The sequence below is a fragment of the Gopherus flavomarginatus genome, chromosome 5, assembly GCF_025201925.1.
Source record: "Gopherus flavomarginatus isolate rGopFla2 chromosome 5, rGopFla2.mat.asm, whole genome shotgun sequence".
NCBI classification, from domain to species: Eukaryota; Metazoa; Chordata; order Testudines; family Testudinidae; genus Gopherus; species Gopherus flavomarginatus.
In genome coordinates, this window is record NC_066621.1 from 22,328,760 (window position 1) to 22,338,017 (window position 9,258).

Sequence of the window (9,258 nt, forward strand, 5' to 3'; positions counted from 1 at the left end):
AACATGGTTGCAATCAAGGTCCTGTAGTTGCACCAAATCTTATGTAAAGGGGGTCATGTAAGGTGTCTAAGACCAGGTTATGGGTTGCTGGTTATGATTGTGCTGTCTATATGCATGTGTCATTTTGTAGTTGAAGTTATGAGTATTGGCTCTATACTGTCTGTATTTCAAATTTGCTGTGCTTCTGGGTGACATCCCAGACAAGCTGGTGTTTGCTCTGCCTAGCCTGCTTGATGGCCCATTAAGGACCATCAGCTATACAATTGACCCATTGAGAGAAGGCAGATAAGCCTTGTAACTCAGCAAAGTATGCAGGAACTTGCCCATGTGACTCCAGACTCCATTTTGCTGTAATTTTCCAGAGTAAGAACAAAGAGGTTCTTACACCTGGAAAAAAAAACTATAAAAGGCTGATGCCTCATCTCCATCTTGTCTTCAATCCTGCTTCTTACCTCTGGAGGAACGTTGCTACAAACTGAAGCTCTGAACAAAGGACTGAATGACCCATCCCAGAGAGGGATATACTCCAGAGACTTGATTTGAGCCTGCAGTTTACTCCATCACTGCTACAAGCCTGAACTAAGAACTTTGCCATTATTGTATGTAATTGATTCCATTTAACCAATTATAACTCTCGTCTATATCTTTTTTCTTTCATGAATAAACCTTTAGATTTTAGATTCTAAAGGATTGGCAACAGCGTGATTTGTGGGTAAGATCTGATTTTTATGTTGACCTGGGTCTGGGGCTTTGTCCTTTGGGATCAGGAAAACCTTTTTTCTTTTATTGAGGTGTTGGTTTTCATAACCATTTGTCCCCATAACAAGTGGCACTGGTGGTGATACTGGAAAACTGGCGCGTCTAAGGGAATTGCTTGTGTGACTTGTGGTTAGCCAGTGGGGTGAGACCAAAGTCCTCTTTGTCTGGCTGGTTTGGTTTGCCGTAGAGGTGGAAAAACTCCAGCCTTGGGCTGTAACTGCCCTGTTTAAGCGATTTGTCCTGAATTGGCACTCTCAGTTGAGTCCCACCAGAACCACATCGTCACAAAGGGATACATACCGTCATGCTTCAAGGCATAAACCCAACACCAACCAATGCACTCAGGAAGAAATGTCCCCTATAGGCATGTTATTCCATACTTCTCCACTATGGAAATTCTTGTACCTTTCTTTGAAGTGGCTGGTACTAGCCACTGTTAGAGACAAAATATTGGATTAGGAGGGCCAAGGCCGGCTTTAGGCTATTCCACCAATTCCCCCAAATCAGGCCCTGCGCCTAAGAGGGCCCCACACCAAGTGAGAATCCCTTCCTTGGCTAAAGGCACCTTTTTAATTTTTACTCACCTGGCGGCGCTCTGGGTCTTCGGTGGCGGGTTCTTCGCTTGCTCTGGGTCTTCGGCGGCACTTTGGCAGTGGGTCCTTCACTTGCTCTGGGTCTTCGATGGTGGGTCCTTCAGTGCTGCCGAGGACCTGGAGCGAGTGAAGGACCTGTTGCCGAAGTGCACCCGAAGACTCGGAGCACTGTCCAGTGAGTACAAGCCCCACGTTTTTTACTGTTTTTTTTTTTTTTTTTTTTAAGAATGAGGAGTACGTGTGGCACCTTAGAGACTAACGCATTTATTTCAGCATAAGCTTTCTGGGCTGAAATATGCTGAAGTATGCTGAAATAAATGTGTTAGTCTCTAAGGTGCCACACATACTCCTCATTCTTTTTAAAAAAAAAAAAGGTAAAAAACATGTGGGGCTTGTACTCACTGGACAGTGCTCTGTTCGAATTGGGCTCTGCACTTCCTAAAGCCTGCCCTGGCTACAGGGAATACATCACATCTCTCTATGTGAGACAGATGCATGTATATCCATCATTCTCTATAGAGATAGAAAGATAGTCATGTACCTTTATTTGCTATTTTTCTCACTGTCTCTGATACTATGGGATAGTATTAAAATGGAAAAAAGTCAATGATGGTTATGAAGGAGATTGGAGAGATACAATGGCAGATAGGAAACAGTCAGTAGGAAAGTTTTAGAGTTCACTTAAATAGCTGAAAGCTAAGAAATAAAAATGATGACACAAGATGACAAAGCGCCAGGTTTAATTTTTAAAACAAATTTTACTGAACATTTTCTACTGCTGCCCAGGCAAATTTCCCTCTACGCAGAGCCCTTCACTTCTATGGTGACAATGAACACAGGATGCCAAGTAACACACAGACTGAAACAATGTTAATGTGAGCTTTTGCCCTTTGGTCCCGCTTTTCCGGCCAGAGCCCCACAATCCCGCAACCCAGCTCTCCCGGCCGGATCCCTGCAACTCCATAGCCCCGCTCTCCCGGCCACAGCCCCGCGATCCCGCTTCTCGGCTGAGGGCGGCATGTCCCGCGGCCCCGCTGCCCTGGCCAGAGCCCTGCAACCCCGCAGTCTAGCTCTCCCAGCAGGACCCACGTGGCCCCGCTACCCCGGCCAGAGCCTCGCAATCCCACAGCCCCGCTCTCCTGGCCGGAGCCATGTGGCCCCGCTACCCCAGCCGGATCCCCGCAACCCCGCCGTTCCGCTCCCCCGGCCGGAGCCCCGCAACCCCGCGATCCTGCTCCCCCTGCTGATCGCTGCAAGTCCCGCAGTCCAGCTACCCCGTCCAGAGCCCCGCAACCCCACAGTCCTGCACCCCAGTTTGAGCGCAGCAACTCCCGCAGCTCCGCTACCCTGACCAGAGCCCCGCATCCCCGCTCTTCCGGCCGGAGCCCCGCAATCCCACGGCCCTGCTACCCCGGCCGGAGCCCCGCAACCTCGCATCCGCGCTACTTTGGCCGGAGCCCCGCAATGCCGCGGCCTCGGTCCCCTGGCCCGAGAGTGGCAAATGCTGCTGCCTTAGGTCCTGCGGCCAGCGCCCCACAACCCCACTAGCACTGCCGGAGCGCGTAAATCCGAAGTGCCGTCTGGAGAGTACATGCCCCACTAATCGGGCCCAGCACTGGCTAAAGCCGGCCCTGTGCTGTTGCAAAAATTCTGTGGCTGCTTAACTGACATACACCAAGCCCAAGCAGACTGTCCTTCCCACGGCAAAGAAGAAACCATGACGGCAATTGGGCGACCATTACAATGATCTCTCAGTTCTCTGTGAGAAGGACAAACAGGAATTTAGGGACTGGCTGACTGGATCAGATATGAGGCCCTCCTCAGGGCCGGCTTTAACCAGTGCAGTGCCTGATTCGTGGGGCATGTACTCTCCGGGCTGCACTTCGGATTTATGCGCTCCGGCGGTGCTAGCGGGGTTGCGGGGCCGCGGCAGAAGGAGCGGGGCTGCGGGGCTCTGGCCAGGGGAGCGGGTCAGTGGGTTTGCAGGGCTCCAGCCGGGGTAGCGGGGCTGCGGGACTTGCTGCACTGCGACCGGGGGAGCGGGACCGCGACGTTGCGGGGCTCTGGCCAGGGGAGCGGGGCTGCGGGACTTGCCCACTGCTACCGGGGGAGTGGGACCGCAGGGTTGCGAGGTTCCAGCCAGGAGAGCGGGGCTGCGGGGCTCTGACTGGGAGAGCAGGGCTACGGGGTTGCGGGGCTCTGGCCAGGAGAGCGAGGCTGTGGGGTTCCGGGTGGGATAGCGAGGCTATGAAGTTGCTGGGTTCCAGCCGGGAGAGCAGCGCTGCTGGGTTGAGGGGCTCTGGCCAGGGGGAGCGAGACCGCGGAGTTGTGGGGCTCCAGCCGGGGCAGAGGAGTTGCTGGGCTCTGGCCCGCGGGACTTGCCACACTGCGGCCAGGGTAGCAGGGCTGCGTGGCTCCGGCCGGGAGAGCAGGGCTGCAGGACTTGCTGCACTGCTACTGGGGGAGCAGGACTGCGGGGTTGCGGGGTTCTGGTTGGAAGAGCGGGGCTTCGGGGCTCTGACCAGGGGAGCAGGGCTACGGGGTTGCGGGGCTCTGGCTGGGAGAGCGGGGCTACGGGGTGTCATAAACAGATAGCTAAGGGTTAACGTCTCTTTCACCTGGAAAGAAGTAATCTGAAACACCTGACCAGAGGACCAATCAGGAAACCAGATTTTTTCAGGTCTGGGTGGAGGGAAGTTTGTGACTGAGTCTTTGTCTTGAATCTCCCTCTCGGCTATGGGAAGGATTTCTCTATTTCCTGCTTTCTAATCTTCTGTTTCCAAGCTGTGAGTACAGAGATCATAATACAATAGGGGTTATTGTTTTTTTCTTTTGTATTTACATGGTATAGTTGCTGGAATGTGTTAAATTGTATTCTTTTGAAGAAGGCTGTTTATTCACATTTCTTTTAAGAAATTGACCCTGTATTTGTCAGCTTAATACAGAGAGACCATTTTTATGTACTTTTTCTTTCTTTTTATATAAAGCTTTCTTTTTAAGACCTGTTGGAGTTTTTCTTTAGTGAGGGAACTCCAGGGAATTGAGTCTGTGCTCACCAGGGAATTGGTGGGAGGAAGAAGTCAGGGGGAAATCTGTGTGTGTTAGATTTACTAGCCTGACTTTGCATTCCCTCTGGGTGAGGGGGGAAGAGAGATTAGCTCTCGGTACTTCTGTTTTCCAAGGCTGGAAACGGGGAGGGTGGAATCCCTCTGTTTAGATTCACGGAGTTTGCTTCTGTGCATCTCTCCAGGAACACCTGGAGGGGGGAAGGGAAAAGGTTTATTTCCCTTTGTTGTGAGACTCAAGGGATTTGGGTCTTGGGGTCCCCAGGGAAGGTTTGGGGGGACCAGAGTGCCCCAAAACACTCTAATTTTTTGGGTGGTGGCAGCTTTACCAGGTCCAAGCTGGTAACTAAGCTTGGAGGTTTTCATGCTAACCCCCATATTTTGGACGCTAAGGTCCAAATCTGGGACTAAGTTTATGACACGGGGTTCCGGCTGGGAGAGCGGGGCTAGGGACAGAGTCGGCTTTAGGAAGTGTGGGGCCCAATTTGAACATTTTTGGTGGGGGTGGGCAGGGATGATTTAAAAAAAAAAGTAAAATAAAAGCCTTTCATTTCTTAGTAATCAGTTTCCTATAAAAAGTTCTGATTTAAGGGATATGCCACAGTATGCATTTTTTGTACCAATAGGGTTACCATACCTCCCTATTTTCCCAGGAGGAATTGCCCAGATGGCAATTAAGAACCAAAAAGCCTGACATGTCCGGGAAAATATGGATGGATGTTAACTCTACCTAAAGTTCTTTTTTAAAAAGATGGGTCTGAACTAGAAATGAACTCCGTTTTACAAGTTTCGGACCCTGCCATGCCCTGGGGGTGTGCTAGGGTGACCAGATGTCCTGATTTTATAGGGACAGTCCCAATTTTTGGGTATTTTTCTTATATAGGATCCTATTACACCCCTCACCCCATCCCAATTTTTCACACTTGCTGTCTGGTCATTGTGTGCACATGTGTGGGTTCCAGCTGCTCCCTGCCCACCTCATTGAAGCAGGTGTGCAGGGTTGCTGCCCTGGGAACTGCAGAGCACCAGTGGACATGGGGCTGACGGGAGGTAGGGTCTTGCTGCAGGCAGAGCAAGGGGTGTGGGGCTGGCTGGAGACGGGGGTGTGGGGTGGGCTCGCTGGCTTCAGGCAGGGCCGTGCGGCATGTGTTGGCAGGCTGGAGACAGGAGTGTGGGACAGCCTGGCTTCAGGCAGGGGGGTGCGGCAGGAGTTGGCTGGAGACAGAGCAGGGGGTGCTGGGCTGGTGCGGGCAGGACAGCAGATTCAAGGGGGTGTGGCAGGGGCTGGCTGGAGACAGGCTGGCTGGAGACAGGGGCTGGTGCGGGCAAGGCAGGGGGTGCAAGGCTGGAGGCAGGGCAGGGGGTGCAGGGCTGGTTGGAGACAGGGCAGGGGGTGCAGCAGGGGCTGGCTGTGGGCAGGGGGTGCGGGTACAGCCCACCTGTAAGGTGAGTGCCCCCTCATCCTCTCTCCCCCACCGGGGTAGCAGCAGCAGCAGCCTGGGGCTCGGGGGCTGTTTAAAGGGCCCAGGGCTCCCCTGCTTCCACCGCCCCAGCCATTTAAATAGCTGTGGGGGCCCTGGGGAAGCGGCGGGGCTCCTGCAGCTATTTAAAGGACCGGGGCAGCAGAGGCAGCTGGAGGCCTGGCCCTTTAAATAGCCCCCAAGCCTCCCGCTACCCCAGGACTCTGGGGGCTATTTAAAGGGCCAAGGTCTCCCCTGCTTCTAGTGCTCCAGCCCTTTAAATAGCCACGGGAACCATGGGGAAGCTGCGGGGCTCCAGGGGCTATTTAAAGGGTTGGGGTGGTAGAAGCAACGGGAGCCCCGGACTTTTTAAATAGCCCCCAGAGCCCCAAAGCCCTACCCCAGGGCTCCAGCAGCGGGGCTCTGGTGGCAATTTAAAGGGTCTGGGGCTCCAGCCCCTGATGGGAGCCCCAGGCCCTTTAAATTGCCCCCGGGGAAGCTGGGCCACCCCAGTACAGCACACCGGCTCTTTCTGGTATGCCATACCAGGACTTGGGCGCGGGGCCTGATTCAGGGGAATTGGTTGAATTGGCCTAAAGCCGGCCCTGGCTACGTGGCTACGGAGTTGCGAGGCTCTGGCCGAGGTAGTGGGGCCACGTGGGTCCTGCTGAGAGAGCTGGACTGCAGGGTTGCGGGGCTCTGGCCGGGGTAGCGGGGCCACGGGACTTGCCGCGCTAGGCTGGGGGAGTGGGACCGCAGCGTTGCGGGGTTCCGGCCAGGAGAGCGAGGCTGCGGGACTTGCCGCCCTCCGGCCTGGGGAGCAAGACCGCGGGGTTGCGGGGCTCCGGCCGCGGGAGCCGGGCCAAAAGGAAAAAGCTGACAATATTGTTTCAGTCTTTGTGTAACTTGACATCCTGTGTTCATTATTACCATAGAAGGGAAGGGCTTTGCGTAGAGGGAAATTTGCCTGGGCAGCAGTAGAAAATGTTCAGTAAAATTTGCTTTAAAAATTAAACCTGGCGCTTTGTCATCTTGTGTCATCATTTTTATTTCTTAGCTTTCAGCTATTTAAGTGAACTCTAAAACTTTCCTACTGACTGTTTCCTATCTGCCATTGTATCTCTCCAATCTCCTTCATAACCATCATTGACTTTTTTTCCATTTTAATACTATCCCATAGTATCAGAGACAGTGAGAAAAATAGCAAATAAAGGTACATGACTATCTTTCTATCTCTACAGAGAATGATAGATATACATGCATCTGTTTCACATAGAGAGATGTGATGTATTCCCTGCATTGTAAAAGTACTGATGGTTGAGTTATCCTGATAAAATAAGGGTAGCTTAGAGGAGACCCTATGAGATTCTAGCAGGTCTGACATCAAACAAAGTAAAGAACAACAACAAAGAACCAGGTTGCAGTTGTTATACTACATGAAAAAGATTAGGCTGGAAATGTCTTTTAGCTCCATTAGCATTGAATCAGAAAATGCATTTAAACACCCTAATATAAACACCAACGAAGTTCCCCTTCTCTCTTCAGGCGTAATCCTCGCAACTGATACCTAGTGACCAGAGAGAGACAGGTTTCTCCTCTCTCACACAATCTTTAATATAATTAACCACAAAACATCCCTGTGAGGCAGGGCAATTATCCCCTTTATACAGGTGAGAAACTGAGGCACAGAGATGCTAAGTGACTTGCTGGTGGTCACACTGGAAGTCTGTGGCAGAACTGGGACTTGAACCCAGGTCTCCAGCTAGTGTTGCAGTCACTGGGCCATCCTTGCTCTTTGGGACTGAGGTTCCCAAACTACCCTCCATCCTACTAAAATCTCAAACTTTTAGGGGATATGTTTGTACATATCTATGGATCCAGGTATTAGATACAGCAGGATCCACATGCACATTCTTCATAAACTAATCATTGGCCTCTGCCTCCTCCAGCATGAGCAGCACCTTCAGTGCTTCAATTCTTGCGTGAACAGACCAGATGGGAGGAAAGCTTGGGCATGACCCTTTCCACACCAGTCAACTGTAACCAGAGAAGCTTTTACATGCTCCTGAAGGATACTGAACTGTGTAATTCTAATACTCTGCACTTACATAGCACCGTTTATCTCACCTGAACTTCAGAACATTTTGGAAAGGTGGGTATTAGTCTCATCTCCATTTCACAGAGGATGAAACTGAGAAGCCACTGGCCTAAACTCACACACTGAGTCAGTAGCACAGATAGGACAGGAACCTGGAATCCTGACATTCAGACCTCTAATCTATTTCCTGGAACCACAATGTAATGCTCAGAAGAAGTAATAATAATAAACACACTATTTCTGTCATTATCCAGTAGGAGTCTATAAAACTGGGATAAGATAATATGGAACTTTCTTATTGAAAAAAGTATCAGAGGGGTAGTTGTGTTAGTCTGGATCTGTAAAAGCAGCAGAGTCCTGTGGCACCTTATAGACTAACAGATGTTTTGGAGCATGAGCTTTCGTGGGTGAATACCCACTTCATCGGATGCATCTTAATGAAACAGTCTCAGAGTGATGCATTATAGAGGTCTAATTAAAGGGCTAAGTAATATTGCAGGTTAACTTTAAGGCAACTTTTGAAGATGATCCGTGAAGGGAAAAATTGGCCTTGTTCCCATTTTTTGTCGCTTTATGGTGTGCAAAAAAGGCCTGAAAGGGGTGGGGTTTTTGTTTCCTGTTCATTTTTACATAAGAAATTCACATGCTGTTGAGGCTGGAAAGCTCTATGAATGTAAAAACAAAAAAAACCCCATACCTGGTAAGAAGATGAGAAAAAAGAGAAAGTTGAGGTGTTAAGAAGTGAGAGGATTTTTAATCAGACTGTTTAAAACTTTTTGGTTATTTGTGTTATTTAACTTCCTACTTGCATTCATTGACCAATTAACATTTTGGATAAAGGAAGCCTTTGATAAAAATCATCTCCATCTCCCTTCAATTAAAGTGTTAAGAGCTCATAATGAGCATCCTTCATATCAAAACCAGATTTGAATTACATGAGGGCTTATCTACATTAATTTCTTTTGTCTGTTTAACTTAAGGTGTGATTTAAAAGGATTAGTTAAACTGGTTCAAACCCCTCGCTGGGTGCTCTTATTTTTGTCTAAGAGCAGCTTATTTTGGTTTAGCTTGTTGCTTGGGAAGAGATTTAAATGAAACTGAAAAAAGTCAAAACTAATTTAAATTAAAATGGTGCAACTTCCCCAGGTATACAAGGCCTAATATTTCCAAACTAAAACAACAAATTGGGAAAATATAAAACAAACTAAAGATTTTAGGCTTGGCTGCTGGTGGGTGCTATGCACCTGCTAATTTTTTTCCATTGGCTCTTGTGATTAGTGGAA